We start from the raw sequence: 16,671 nt of genomic DNA, 5'->3' as shown, positions 1-16,671 counted from the left end.
AGCCACAATGTTTGTTACCCAAGGCTCTTCCATAATAATTGATGCTTCATCCTTGACTAATACTCACTTTCGTGTTTCTTTCCAAGTTCTCCATGTGTAGGAAGGACACAATATTTCTTTTTCTAATTATGATAAGCATATTATGTTGTTGACAATCTTCAATTTTAGGATGCTTCAAAACAATTCAACAACCTTGAACAAAATATGCTGACTTATGATAGTTATTACTTACAAGATGACACTAGTTGTGTGCATACTGGGTTAGTTTATATTTGCAACTTATACATTGATATATAGGTAAATATAGGTAAAGGGTTCTCAAGAATAGGAAGCTTATTGAATGATTATTAAATTCTAACATGTGGGCGAGTTCTTGTTTTCTTTGTGCTATATGTGATCAATTGGTATACATTTTTGGTCTCACCAAGAAAGGTCATAATTCTAGTTTTCTATATTTCTTGGAATAGTGTTGTTTTTGAATAGTTTGGTGAGTTTCCCACCAGGCTTGGAATTTGACGGTCACCCCTACCTGTCATATGAATTTTTGATGACGGTTTAGTCATTTCAATGCCTTTCATTTGACGTTTTAAGAAAAAATTTAACTGTCAAAAAATATAAAAGTAGAAGATTGAAGCAATGAAAATCAATGCACATCTTTCTTGGGAAGAAATGAAAATCATTATCTTAATGAGAAAATAATGATAAATTAGTAATATATGCAAAAATCTTAAATTTACTAAATAAGTTTCTAAATTAATACGCTAATATATATTATATATTAGCATTAAATGATAATCAATTAATAATTACTAATTTAGTAATAATAAACATTTAAATTTTAAAATTATATATATTATGACAAGTTTCTATAACAATCTTATTAAATATATTTAAAAAATTAAATTGACTAAGTTTCTAAATTCATATATAAAAAAATAGAATATATTATAAAAATTCATATTAAAATATTTTATCAATTACATTGTATCATTTCAATTATGACAAGTTTCTAAATTCATATGAAAAAATAAAACTATTCTAAAAAATCATATTAAAATATTATAAAATTAGAAACAACTACATCCTTCCATATTCTAAATCCTTCCATTTCAAAATATTCTAAATAAATTTGTAACTAATATATATATATATTACCTACTAGATTTTTTTACACTTTATTTATAATTTGAAGTGTCATCTATACGGTTTTAGAAAAAAATAGCATGTCAATGCATACGTTCTACTAATTTTTTAAGCTGTCAAATACGGTTCAAAAGTGCAAAAACGGTCATTTTGCCTCTCAAATTCCAGGCCTGTTTCCCACTATCTTATACTTGTGTACCAAAAAAATGCCATACTATTTATAGCATTCCTACACGTTAGGAAGTGTTCCTATTCATTGTTTTATATTTTCCTTGAGGAGATGTGTGATACATGTGTACCTTTTGATATCATTGGCCAAAATATTTATTGTTGGTTGTGATAGTCTATTGTACTAGTTGCATCGATTATTCTCATGCAGTTCTCTTGTATGATCCATCATGAAGCTTATGGTCCTAGGTGGGAATAGTGCACAAGGGAGCCATGTAGGCCCCATGGTGTTTGCAAAAGTTCTCCCATAACATTTTCTATTTTAGTAGTACCGACATGAAATTAGCTTTTGGTAAAATTTTATCTACTACAAGTGGCTGATTTTTCTAGTTTATGTTTATTTATGTACTTATTTGCTTTGTATATTGTGTATGTTGAGAAGAATGTATATGTTAACATGATTTTTGTCTTGTAGGATATCACACATTAATTTGGCTGTGTTCATATGAGAAGGGGTATTTGTATGTGATGCTATACTACATTTACTATGATGTTTATCTTTCACATTTGCAATGGTTATATATTTTATTGTTCACCATGTTCATGTGATAGTTTATATTACAAACACTTTTGTTGGTTGAGTACTCATTTTCTATTTACTCGAAGTCAGTGTTGTTTGATCAAATGAAGCAACTACAACCTTAATAAGTATTGCATTTGATATTTAATGATGATGATTTTGATTTTACATATTTATTGTCATGAGTTCAATATTTTTGTGTAACCTATGACTTTTCTTATAATCTAATTTAAATTTAATTTATTGCAAATCATAGGGTTAAGGCTTGTATTCTTTACATTGTTAACCTTAAGGACACAAATCAAACTATAGATCAATTTACAATTATTATTTCAAATAAAAATCTTGGTGTAAATATTAGTAAAATTATTTCTTTTTTGTGATTATAAATAAGTGGGTTGTGACTATATATAGAAATATATGTATATGTCATAACCCTCTTTTTGGACCTTGATATGACTTGTTTTTGTTATTATTGTTATTATTATTATTATTCCTACTACTATTACAATATTAATTTTATGAGTAATGTTAGAAAGAAAAGATAAATTGAAATGACGTTGAAGTTTTTAAATAAAAAGGAATTTAAGTGGTGACAAACACATGAAGTCATAATGACAAGTTGTAAGGAATGTGAGTTTGATCATTTGAGTGAAAATTTTAAATCAATCTTAGTACTCTATGAAAATCTCATCTCTCTGTTTTTCACTTGTGGATCGAAGTTATTTTTCCTTAATTATTTTACTTATAAATAAATTCATTTCTCCTCTTTGAATGTAGATTTAATTAAATATTAAATCCCTCTCATTCCCCTCTATGATCAGTCTTACCTTCCTGTGAATGTATACTGCTCTTTTGAGAAAGAATTTCATTTGTATTCATTATTCCCTGTGAGTTGAATAAAACAAAATTTCTCCCCCTCTATATATTTAGTTGATTTCTTCCTGAGAAAACCTTCTTTGCCTTCATCCCAAGCATATCGTGAAGATTTAATCTTTCAAAAACTTTCTCAAAAAAAATAAAAATAAAAATAAAAATTATATATATATATATATATATATATATATATATATATATATATATATATATATATATATATATATATATATATATATATATATATATATATATATATATATATATATATATATATATATATGCTATTGACTTCCTCTCGGTCTCTGTGAAATCTCTCTCTCTGTGAAATATATAACTTGCAATAAGCTTCCTCTCTGTCTCTGTGAAATCTTTGTGAAATCTCTCTCTATGAAATATATAACTTGCAAATAAGCTTCCTCTCTGTCTTTGCAAAATCTTTTATTTGGCATCTCCCTCTGCATAGTATCTGTCACTACAAATCTTTTATTTGGCATCTCCCTCTTTCTGTGACTGCAAAATGTACAATAGATTCATTGATTGTAAATGCAGTTATCTTTTATCTTAAGAATCCTTTATATATATATATATTAAAGTGTATCTTTTGGCCATTTAGTTAAAAAAAAGGATTTATGCTATTTTATAAGGTAAATAATCAATAATAATAGATTTATTTCTATGTTAAATTTTTAATTTTGGTTTCACAAAATAGAATGTAAATATAATATTATTTTATAAAACGATTGGCGAATGATAATAGAGTTATTTTAAAATATTATTTGGCTTCACAAAATTGGAAATGAGATTAATTTTTGTTTTTGTGTTTCCTATAAAATAGCTAATAAGTTATGACAAAATCATTTCTATTTTTCAATTGATTTTGTTATGGAAATCTTCTTGCTTTATTCATTATACCATAAAAGAGATAATAATAAAAACTATATATATATATATATATATATATATATATATATATATATATATATATATATATATATATATATATATATATATATATATATATATATATATATATATATATATATATATATATATATATATATATATATTAAAAAAAAAGTGGTTGTGTTTTATGAAGTGGATTCATATTAACCTGTTATCCTTCTAAATTTTATTAAACTTAAAAAAATTGAATGCCAATAACTTATTAGCCTAATATTTAAATTTACTTGTTCTAAAATTAATTTATATTTAAGTTCACCCAATATTGAAATTTGTTTATTTGTATTATTAAAATCAATTTGAACATTGGGTAATTTTCTCTTAAGAAAAAACAAACAAACTTATTATTGGAATTAATTTATAACTTGGGGGATTATGAATGTTATTTTTAATAGTTGAAACTTATATTATTAGAATGTATTTATTAATTAAAAGGGGTTTTGCTTTAAAATGTTTCCTTAGTGGATAAGAAAATCGATTATTAATTATACTAAGTGGTAATTAATCTTTTAAGAGAAGTTTAATGAACCCAACTCATGCCAAAGGGTCACCGATTATGGTTCTATTGATGAGAATTTAAGTTGCAAATTTCAACCTTCCCTTCATGATGGAAAAGAAAACCCCTCTAGGGTTTTGAAAGGATAAATATTGTATAAGGCAAAGAGTCAATTAACACATTTGGCAGTTCATTAGATAATCAAACATTAAGAAACCTACTATCTAAAATTAATCCTTCTTAGGATGTAGATATAACAGTTAAATCTTCTTATTAAATAGATTAGTTTGTCTTAGGAAAATAAAAGATAGGAAAATGATACTTCATCAATGATACACTTATTCTATAGTACTAGTTCTTTTTCATCAAGTATCACTATTTAGTCTTAATTAATAATAAATGGAAATACCCTTTTGTATACCTCAAAAATTAGTGCTGGTGTTAAGGCTTAAAAGAATTTACCTCCCAAGTAAATTTGTGTTTAGTTACACACTTTTTGTATTTCAAGAAATATGAAGTAATGTTTAGCTAAATTTTCCTCAATTCAAGAAGTTGTATATATTTGTTTTTGCAAGGTTAAAACTCACGACATAGAGTATATAAGACATTTGAGAATAATCAATCTATGAATAGTTAAAGATATATAAGAATAGTAAAGGCGAAGTTACATTTATGTCGCAAAGTATTTAGTATAGATGAATTTAATTAACATTTAAATTTGGAGATAAGTCACAAGATATAATCTATTTTGTAAGAACATTAGTGATAATTAGTGTTAATAATCTCCTTAGTCTTGTTGAGTCAAGGGAATTAAATTTGTACATCAAACTCATCTAAATAGTTAAGATTTAAGGGGTTATTAAGATTTTTATTTTATTATAAATTATTAATTTCTATTGCAATCATCGTCAAATTTAAGTTAAATATTGATCAAAATTGTCTAATTTCTTGGCTCCCTTAATCAATTGTTTATTCAAATAAATAAATCAATATTTGATTTTAATTTGTCTTCATTTTAGAAAATGAACATTTGTTAATCTTTCATGTAAGTTACATTTTTGCAAGTTACACAAGTTACGCATTTATTATATTTTGCAAGTTATTTATTATTACCATGCAAGTTCTTTTCAAGAAGTTAGATATAATGGTCCTCACAATTTGAATATTAATCTTCTAGTAGGGAATGTGTTGGCCTTTTCAAGAGGTTCCTCATTTCATAGAATTTGTTTGTTTTCAAGTCTTTGCAATAATGATCTCAATTTCAGGTTGCACTAGGATAATGTTTATTTAAGTTTTCAGTAGTATAATAGTTTCATTTCATAGTGTTTCTTAGGCTTAATAAGTACTTAGATAGATAACTAAACAAAAGGTGATAGAAACAAAAAACCTCGCAACGTTCGGTATCTATGGTGCCTCTGGGTCATGCTTACGGGTAATGCCGTCGTATTGAACTACCGTACTTAAAGCCTAATAAAGCTGCAACAACGACATCTGTGGCATCATCCCTATAAATCATCGGGGAGTAATAAGGGTCATATGGAGGTTAAAATCCAAGGGGCGGGTAATCCCCCTTGGATCGATAATATAAAAAGATTAATTTTTAAATGAATTTACATCCGATCAGTTGAACTTTAGATAACCCCATTAGGGTTTGGATGTGTGTGAAGATCTTTAATATTTATTTTATCTTGATGATTTCAACAGATGATAACGGATTAAGGGTGACGTGTTTAATAGGAAAGAAGACTTAGTTGTTTTAGGGCACAAGAAGAAGGCCATCTTGAGTCTTTTTTCTATAGAGCTACCATCGTGGGTAGCAACCGTAGAGAAACTATCTAGGACATTGACCCTAGAAAGGGTTGCATACCCACCATACAGTTTACATTAAACCATGATTTAGAAAACAAAACTACATACTATACGCCCTAATCCCGCGTCGAAACAGGTGTGTAGGCAATCTAGGGATGGAGTTGTCCCTTGTACTCAGGTGTTCGGGGATGGTGATTAGGATTTGGTTAAGGGCGAGTAGTTGGTTCTTGAAGCTCCTTGGTCTTTTAATCAAATGGTGCAAATAATAATTGAAAGGTTAAAATTAATTCAATGCATACTCAGAAGGAATCCCGTATGCATTTGCTTGACTTCTTGAGGCTTTAGGCTGAATTCCGAGGCAGAACTCAAGCTTGTTTATGTAATTATTTTTATACTCCTAAAGACGACGACCTTGGTGCACTCCTAGTAAGGGAGTGTAGTCTTTAGAGAGTGGCTCAGGACCCAGATGGTCCCAATGAGACTAAAGTCTCTGGCCAGAGCATATCCTATTCTTATGAATAGATGCCTACCCCGTTTGGTTAGATGCCTATCTCAAATTTGATAGATGAAACCTCCTGTCCTGTATGGATAGATGCCTAACCTGTATGGTTAGATGCCTAGTTCGGTATGGATAGATGCCTAACCGTATGGTTAGATGCCTAAACTGTATGGTTAGATGCCCATCCCGGTTAGATGGATGCCTATCTCGTTTGGATAGATGTACCTGAGTATGCGATTGAATCAAACATAATTAAGAATAGGTAAGAATAAGTAATCATCATCCAAAAAAAATAAAATGGAATCAATATGATGCTACATGGAAAGACATGAATGAGATGCAACAAATGATTTCAATAAACTCCTTAAAAAGGTTATTATTAAATAGGTGCATCGGGACGATGTACTATTCAAGGGGGGAAGGATGTCATAACCCTCTTTTTGGACCTTGATATGACTTACTATTATTATTATTATTATTATTATTATTATTACAATATTAATTTTATGAGTAATGTTAGAAAGAAAAGATAAATTGAAATGAGGTTGAAGTTTTTAAATAAAAAGGAATTTAAGTGGTGACACACACATGAAGTCATAATTTATTTGAAAATGTCATAACCCTCTTTTTGGACCTTGATATGACTTGTTAATAATAATAATAATAATATTATTACTACTACTACTACTACTACTACTACTACTACTACTACTACTACTACTACTATAATATTATTTTTTGAGTAATGTTAGAAAGAAAAGATAAATTGAAATGAGGTTGAAGTTTTTAAATAAAAAGAAATTTAAGTGGTGACACACACATGAGGTCATAATTTATTTGAAAATTGCTTATTTTCTCAATATCCTAACTGAGCACATGGTGTAGGAGAAATAAGAAGATTCTAGAAAAGAAATTTAAAATTTAAAATATTAAAGAATACATATTATATTTAGCAAATATATGACATGGGAGTTACAAAATTATTCTATGACAAGAATAACTCTATTCATGGCATTTTTATGACAAAGGAGTTACAAAATGCATTTTTGGGGGAGAGTTCAAATTTGAATTTCAAATGCATGGTCAAGTGTAACCCCCACTATGACAACAATCATTTTGCATGAAATTAATTTTCAAAATTCTTATTTTCTCAATATGTTAATTTAGCACATGTCGTAGGAAGAAATAGAAGCTTTAGAGGTAAAATTCAAATTGCGTATTCTTGCATGTAACTCCTCCACCAAGTGATCAATCAATTTTGCATGAAACCAATTTTAGAAAAGAACCTCCATTTTCAATTAATTATCTTGATAGTGGAATTGGTGCATCTTTTCTATATAATGTATGTAAATCTTTCAAAAAAAGAGTTCATAGTTTGGGAATGAAAAGAAATTTTCTAGAGTTCTTATTCTTGTTGGTAGAAGTAGAATTTGGTAGTCACTTGTATAGTAGGTTTCTTTTATGTTTGGTTGAAGAATTTTTCATGAAGCTACAAGGAAGCGTCTAAGAAGGATACCTGGAAGATTGGACTCAACATCAAGTTTCGACAATCCAAGTTCTCGTCCCTTGCATTCTCTCATTTACATGTGAAAATTTTGTATTTTTTTTTATATATAGATTTTATCTCTTTGGAATCTTCATTTATAAAAAAAAAAAAGTGCTCGTCTTAATTGTTTAGAAAGATTAATCAAAAGAAAATCTACTTTCATTATAAATAAAAATAACTAAATAAAAAAAAGTAATACACAGATAAAAGTTCTTTTTCAGAAAAATGCATATGAATATTCTTTTTATATATTTAATCTGTTTTAGAGAAAAAGAAAGAAAAATCAAATCTTTGCTTTTGCTTTCTTGAATTTTAAAATGTAGAAAAGATCTTTGTAAAAAAAAAATCTTATTTTCCATATGTAATTATCTCCATGTGAATAAACTTATCTTTTTGTGAATATATGTTGATCATCTGTGTATAAATCCTTAATTTATTTATTTTATTACTTTCATGTGAATAAACTTATTTCTGTGAGCATATGATTACTTGTGTATAAATATTACTTCTCTTATTTATTATTTTTCCGTGAATAAATATACTGTGTGAATATAAATTTATTCATTTGTGTATAGATCTTGTTTTACTCTTTTTGTGAGCATAAAGCATAAAATTGTTCGTCTGTGTAAACATCTATGAATATAATCTTTCCTTCCCTGTAAATAAATTTTACTCTCTTTGCGAATTAATTTAATTATTTTTCTATTCCTAAAAAATTGCAGCTCCCTAGAAACATGTGTTTTTCTTTCTCCTTGAATAATATCACTTCTCTGAGAAACTTTTAAAATTTTTTTTTACCCATCTCAGAATGCATTAGAGATAAATTTATTTATTTACTTATTTATTTTCTTTCACTTATTGTTCTCTATGAATTAATTATATCTTTTAGTGAATATATTATTTAATTCCCAAGTCTATCTCTGTTTATTTATTTTTTATAAACTCGGATCAAATCAATATATATAGATAAATACATTAAAAAAAAATATAAGTATCCATGTTATATCAATTGTTATAACTACTGTTATTTTTATAATTTTGTTTTTAATTTAGTTATTAATAAATTATTAATATAATTGATATATTATATATAGTTGACTATAATAAGTTTAGGATATAAAAATAATATTGGTATATGTTGTCTTAAAATTGGTACTAATTGATTATAAATAACATCTTGTTAATGTTAAATTGATTTGTATTGATTCGAGTTGAGTGAATTAAATTATAATTTATTAATTGTTGAATTTATGAATTTTGGCCTTATTAAAAGTAAAATACAATTAGGATTTACAATTAAAATTTATTTTATGTATACATATTAAGGGATTTATTTAGTTAAAATTTATTCATTAGAATTTGGTAATTAAAATTTATTTATGTCAATATAGTTGAAATTTAATTTATAACCTACTCTTATAAGAAGAGATTTATTCTTTAGTGTATAGTAAAGTTTGTTTATTAAAGAAAAATTTAAGAGGTGATTAATCGCTAAGGGGGAAAAATGATATTTCACTAATGATACACTTATTCTATAGTATTGGTTTTTTCTTCTTCAAGTGTCTCTATTTAGTCTCAAATTGTACCTAGTAGTAAGTAGATTTTCCCAAGACATTTAATACATTTCAAATATCTAAGTTCTTTATTTATTTATTTTTAATTTTTGGACTCCAAACTATCTATTGTATATTTCAATTAGTACAAGCATCAAATGTTAAACGAATTTACCTAACAAGTAGATGTGTTTAGATTCATAGTAACCCTTTTAGGTATTTCAGCAATATGAGTTAATGTTAGACAAATTTTTGCCTCAATTTGAAAGGTTGTTTATTTGATTTGTTTCTTTATTAGATTCCAAGATATGAGTATATAAGGCATTGCGAATAGTCACTTCTTTTAATAGTTAAAATCATTTACCTTCTAGCTAAAAGAAACATAAGACTAGTAAAAAGGAAAAGTTACACTTAATAATACAAGTAATTAGTAAGGATAAATTTAATTAACATTAAAATTAGAGGTAAATTGCATAGTTAAATATTCATATGGTAATAGTATTAATTAGGATGCAAAGAGAGTTTATTGAAAACTGAAATTGTTTTAGCAAATGAGTTTCAAGAAACCTACTCCGTGATCACTTAGCAAATTAAATAACAATTCTAATTGAGGGTAATTTAAGGAGCAAACATTAGCTCCCTTTGAAGTATTTGAACTTGATAAAGAACTAATATTTGTAGAATGTATCCAACAATAAAGTTAACGTTACTGCAAGTGGAAGGAGTAGCTAGTTATCACTTTATAATCTTGCAAAGGTATTAGTTCAAAAGCAACTAGAAGTTTATTGATTGGAATTGTTTATTAGGAAACTTAGTATTATTTATTTGGTTAACTAGCAAGTGTTTACACTCTTGTCTAATCTCTTTTTCAAACAATTAGTAACTAAGCATAATGTGGTTAATTTGAAGCTTATTGTTGAATAGTTGTTTCCTTTTCCCTTCAACAAGTGAGTATTAAATTCATTTCCAAAATATAATTATTTAATAATTTAAATTCTATTTCAAGCAATTTAGTACCTTTCAAGTATTAGAATTCACATTTAAAGTAGTGTTATCATTTGTAGATGAAATTTGTATTACTTCATATGGGAGAATTAGTTGGGATTATTATTAAGTACTTTTCACTTTAAACAAGTAGGTGTTAAAATTCATTTCCAAATTCTTGCTATTCAATCATTTAGTTTTTTTCAAGCAAATCAGTACTAGGATTCATACTTATTGTATAATGGTTTGTCCAAAACAATTATATCTTGCAAGTAATTCAAATCTTTTTCATAAGTTATCTTTGAAAGTATCATGGTTTCCAAGCGATTAGTTATTTCATGTATTTAGTTTAAGTTTTCGAATTTTTAATTATCATAACTTTCCTTTGGAGAAAATACTATTCCAAGTAGTCGATTTGTTTATGTTCCTATCAATTACGTAAAATTCATAGTTTAGTTTTTAAATTCAAGTGATAATTCCTTGTATATAATAGTTTCTTTTTCATAATTGTATTGGTATATTGCTTCTTTTAGGATTCATGAATTCAAAGTTAAATTACTAGTTAGATAACTAAACAAGAGGAGTTGAAACCAAAAATTAGTGGCGTTCGGTATCTATGGTGCCTCTGGGTCACACTTACGGGTAATGCTGTCACGTTGAACCACTGCACTTAACACCTAATAAAGCTGCAATAACAGCGTCTGTGGCATCATCCCTCTAAATCGTCAGGGAGAATAAGGGTCATTTGGAAGCTAAAATCCAAGGGGCGAGTAATCCCCCTTGGATTGATAATCTAAAAAGATTAATTTTTAAATGAATTTACATCTGCTCAATTAAACCTTAGAAAACCCCATTAGGGTTTGGCGGTGTGTGATAATTTGGAATTTATCTATCTTGATGATTTTTTTTCAAAGTATGATAATGGATTAAGGGTGACGTATTTAATAGAAAATAGGACCTAGTTGTTTTAGGCCACAAGCATGAGGTCACCTTGAGCCTTTTTGCTATAGAGCTACCATCGTGGGTAGCAATCGCAGAGAAACTGTCTGGGACATTCACCCTAGAAAGGGTTGCGTACCCACCATACAATTTACATTAAACCATAGTTAGAAACTAGAACTACATACTTTATGCCTTGATCCCGTTCCGAAACAGGTATGTAGGCAGTCTAGGGACGGAGTTGTCCCTTGTACTTAGGCATTCGGGGATGGGGGTTAGGATATGGTTATGGGTGAGTATTTGGTTCTTGAAGCTCCTTGATCTTTTAAATCAAATGGTGCAAATAATAATAGAAATATTAAAATTAATTCAATGCATACTCAAAAGGAATCCCGTATGGATTCGCTTGACTTCCCGAGGCTTTAGGCCGAATTTTGAGGCAGAACTCAAGCTTGTTAATGTAATTATTTTTTATACTCCTAAGGACGACGACCTCGGTGCACTCCTAGTAGGGGAGTGTAGTCTTTAGAGAGTGGCTCAGGACCCGGATGGTCCCGATGAGTCTAAAGTCTCTGGCCAGAGGATATCGTATTCTTATGAATAGATGCCTACCCCGTTTGGGTAGATGCCTATCCCAGATTGGATAGATGAAACCTCTTGTCCCGTATGGACAGATTCCTAACCCATATGGTTAGATGCCTAACCTGTATGGTTAGATGCCTAGTCCCGTATGGATAGATGCCTAACCCGTATGGTTAGATGCCCACCCCGGTTGGATGGATGCCTATCTCGTTTGGATAGATGTACTTGAGTATGTGATTGAATAAAAAATAAATAAGAATAAGTAAGATAAGAAATCAATATTTTTATACATTAAAAAAAATAAAAAAAATCAGTTGAGTTTTTGGATTAAGTAAGTGGGTTACTATAGAAAATTGCTTATTTTCTCAATATCCTAATTGAGCACATGGTGTAGGAGAAATTATAAGATTCTAGAAAAGAAATTTTAATTTCAAAATATTAAGGAATAAATATTATATTTAGCAAACATATGACATGGGAGTTACAAAATTATTCTATGACAAGTTGTAAGGAATATGTGTTGCATGAAAATATTTCTGGGAAAGAATCTCAAATTCAAATTTCAAATGCATGGTCAGGTGTAACCCCCACTATGACAACAATCATTTTGCATGAAATTAATTTTGAAAATTCTTATTTTCTCAATATGTTAATTTAGCACATGTCGTAGGAGAAATTGGAAGCTTCTAGAGGGAATCTTCATTCTCCATTTTCTTGCATGTAACTCCTCCATTTAGTGATCAATCAATTTTCCATGAAGATAATTTAGGAAAAAGAATCATTCTTTCAATTAATTCTCTTGATAGTGGAATTGAGGGATCTTTTCTATATAATGTATACAAGTTTTCAAAAAAAGGGAGTTGATTTATTTTTTGAAGAAAATTTTTCTCAAGTTCTTGTAGAAAGTAGTAGGATTTCTTTTGTAGTCACATTTCATTTGTAGAATTGTTAAGTAGTTGTTTTGAAGAATTTTCACCAAGTTGCAAGGAAGGATCAAGGAAGACTAGCTTGGAGATTTGGAGAGGTTTCAACATCAAACTTCGTCGATCCATGTTCTCTTCTTTTGCTTTGCTTAATTTTTCATGTGAAAAAAAAAACAAATAAAAAAAAGAAATATTATGAAGAATATAGCTTCTATCCTTCTTTTAGATTTTCATTTATATAAAAGTTTTTAGAATTTGTTTTAAAACAAAGTTAAACTCTTTTTTTATTTAATTTGGGATAAATGTTGTAATACATATCTTTATTATATATTTAATTTTCTTAGAAAAGAAAAGAAATAAAAAAGATAAAAATCGGATCCTTGTTGTCTTTTTGCTTTATATATATATATATATATATATATATTAAGACTGCGAAAAAATATTTTGGGGAATAAACTGTTTTTTCTTCTATGATTGTATGATGCTCTTTATTTGACTATTTTATGTGAATTAAACTTAACTCTTTGGAATGTGAGTTTGATGATTTGAGTGAAATTTTTAAATCAATCTTAGTACTCTATGAAAATCTCATCTCTATTTTTCACCTGTGGATCGAAGTTATTTTTCCTTAATTATTTTACTTATAAATAAATTCATTTCTCCTCTCTGAATGTAGATTTGATTAAATATTAAATCCCTCTCATTCCCCTCCATGATTAGTCTTACCTTCCTGTGAATGTATACTGCTCTTTTGAGAAAGAATTTCATTTGTATTCATTATTCCGTGTGAGCTGAATAAAATAAATTTTCTCCCCCTCTATATATTTAGTTGATTTCTTCCTAAGAAAACGTTCTTTGCCTTCATCCCAAGCATATCGTGAAGATTTAATCTTTCAAAAACTTTCTCAAAAAAATAAAAATAATATATATATATATAGACTTCCTCTCTATCTCTATGAAATCTTTGTGAAATTTCACTCTGTGAAATATATAACTTGCAATAAGCTTCCTCTCTGTCTCTGCAAAATATTTTATCTAGCATCTCCTTCTGCATAGTATCTGTGACTAAAAATCTTTTATTTGGCATCTCCCTCTTTCCGTGACTGCAAAATGTACAATAGATTCATTAATTGGTAAATGCAGTTATCTTTTAGCTTAAGAATCCTTTATATATATATATAAGTTAAATTTGTAATTTTGGTTTCACAAAATAGAATGTAAATATAATATTATTTTATAAAACGATTGGTGAATGATAATAGAGTTATTTTAAAAGGTTATTTGGCTTTACAAAATTGGAAATGAGATTGATTTTTGTTTTTGTTTTTCCTATAAAATAATTAATAAGTTATGAGAGAATCATTTCTATTTTTCAATTGATTTTGTTATGGAAATCTTCTTGTTTTACTCATTATACCATCAAAGAGATAATAATAAATAAATAAATAAATATATATATATATATATATATATATATATATATATATATATATATATATATATATATATATATATATATATATATATATATATATATATATATATATATATATTAAAAAAAAAAAGTGGCTGTGTTTTATGAAGTGGATTCATATTAACCTGTTATCCTTCTAAATTTTATTAAACTTAAAAAAATTGAATACCAATAACTTATTAGCCTAATATTTAAATTTACTTGTTCTAAAATTAATTTATATTTAAGTTCACCCAATATTGAAATTTGTTTATTTGTATTATTAAAATCAATTTGAACATTGGGTAATTTTCTCTTAAGAAAAAACAAGCAAACTTATTATTGGAATTAATTTATAACTTGGGGGATTATAAATGTTCTTTTTAATAGTTGAAACTATATTATTAGAATGCATTTATTAATTAAAAGGTGTTTTGCTTTAAAATGTTTCCTTAGTGGATAAGAAAATTGATTATTAATTATATTAAGTGGTAATTAATCTTTTAAGAGAAGTTTATTGAACCTGACTCATGCCAAAAGGTCACCGATTATGGTTCTATTGATGAGAATTTAAGTTGCAAATTTCAACCTTCCCTTCATGATGGAAAAGAAAACCCCTCTAGGGTTTTGAAAGGATAAATATTGTATAAGGCAAAGAGTCAATTAACACATTTGGCATTTCATTAGATAATCAAACATTAAGAAACCTACTATCTAAACTTAATCCTTCTTAGGATGTAGATATAACAGTTAAATCTTCTTATTAAATAGATTAGTTTGTCTTAGGAAAACAAAAGATAGGAAAATGATACATCATCAATGATACACTTATTCTATAGTACCAATTCTTTTTCATCAAGTATCACTATTTAGTCTTAATTAATAATAAATGAAAATACCATTTTGTATGCCTCAAAAATTAGTGCAGGTGTTGAGGGTTAAAAGAATTTACCTCCAAGTAAATTTGTGTTTAGTTACACACTTTTTGTATTTCAAGAAATATGAAGTAATGTTTAGCTAAATTTTCCTCAATTCAAGAAGTTGTATATATTTTTTTTTGCAAGGTTAAAACTCATGACATAGAGTATATAAGACATTTGAGAATAATCAATCTATGAATAGTTAAAGATATATAAGAATAGTAAAGGCGAAGTTACATTTATGTCGCAAAGTATTTAGTATAGATGAATTTAATTAACATTTAAATTTGGAGATAAGTCACAAGATACAATCTATTTTGTAAGAACATTAGTATTAATTAGTGTTAATAATCTCCTTAGTCTTGTTGAGTCAAGGGAATTAAATTTGTACGTCAGACTCATCTAAATAGTTAAGATTTAATGGGTTATTAGCATTTTTATTTTATTATAAATTATTAATTTCTATTGCGATCATTGTCAAATTTAAGTTAAATATTGATCAAAATTGTCTAATTTCTTGGCTCCCTTAATCAATTGTTTATTCAAATAAATAAATCAATATTTAATTTTAATTTGTCCTCATTTTAGAAATTGAACATTTGTTAATCTTTCATGTAAGTTACATTTTTGCAAGTTACACAAGTTACACATTTATTGTATTATGCAAGTTACTTATTTATTATTAACATGCAAGTTATTTTCAAGAATTTAGATATAATGGTCCTCACAATTTGAATATTAATATTCTAGTAGGAAATGGGTTGGCATTTTCAAGAGGTTCCTCATTTCATAGAATTTGTTTGTTTTCAAGTCTTTGCAATAATGATCTCAATTTCAGGTTGCACTAGGATAATGTTTATTTAAGTTTTCAGTAGTATAATAGTTTCATTTCATAGTGTTTCTTAATCTTAATAAGTACTTGGTTAGATAACTAAACAAGAGGTGATGGAAACAAAAAACCTAGCAGCGTTCGGTATCTATGGTGCCTCTGGGTCATTCTTACGGGTAATGCCGTCGTATTCAACTACCGCACTTAACGCCTAATAAAGATGCAACAATGACATCTATGGCATCGTCCCTATAAATCATCGGGGAGTAATAAGGGTCATATGGAAGTTAAAATCTAAGGGGTGGGTAATCCCCCTTGGATCGATAATATAAAAAGATTAATTTTTAAATGAATTTACATCCGATCAGTTGAACTTTAGATAACCCCATGAGGCAGAACTGAAGCTTG

The sequence above is a fragment of the Cryptomeria japonica genome, chromosome 9, assembly GCF_030272615.1.
Source record: "Cryptomeria japonica chromosome 9, Sugi_1.0, whole genome shotgun sequence".
In the NCBI taxonomy this organism is placed as follows: Eukaryota; Viridiplantae; Streptophyta; class Pinopsida; order Cupressales; family Cupressaceae; genus Cryptomeria; species Cryptomeria japonica.
This window is presented reverse-complemented; position numbering follows the sequence as displayed.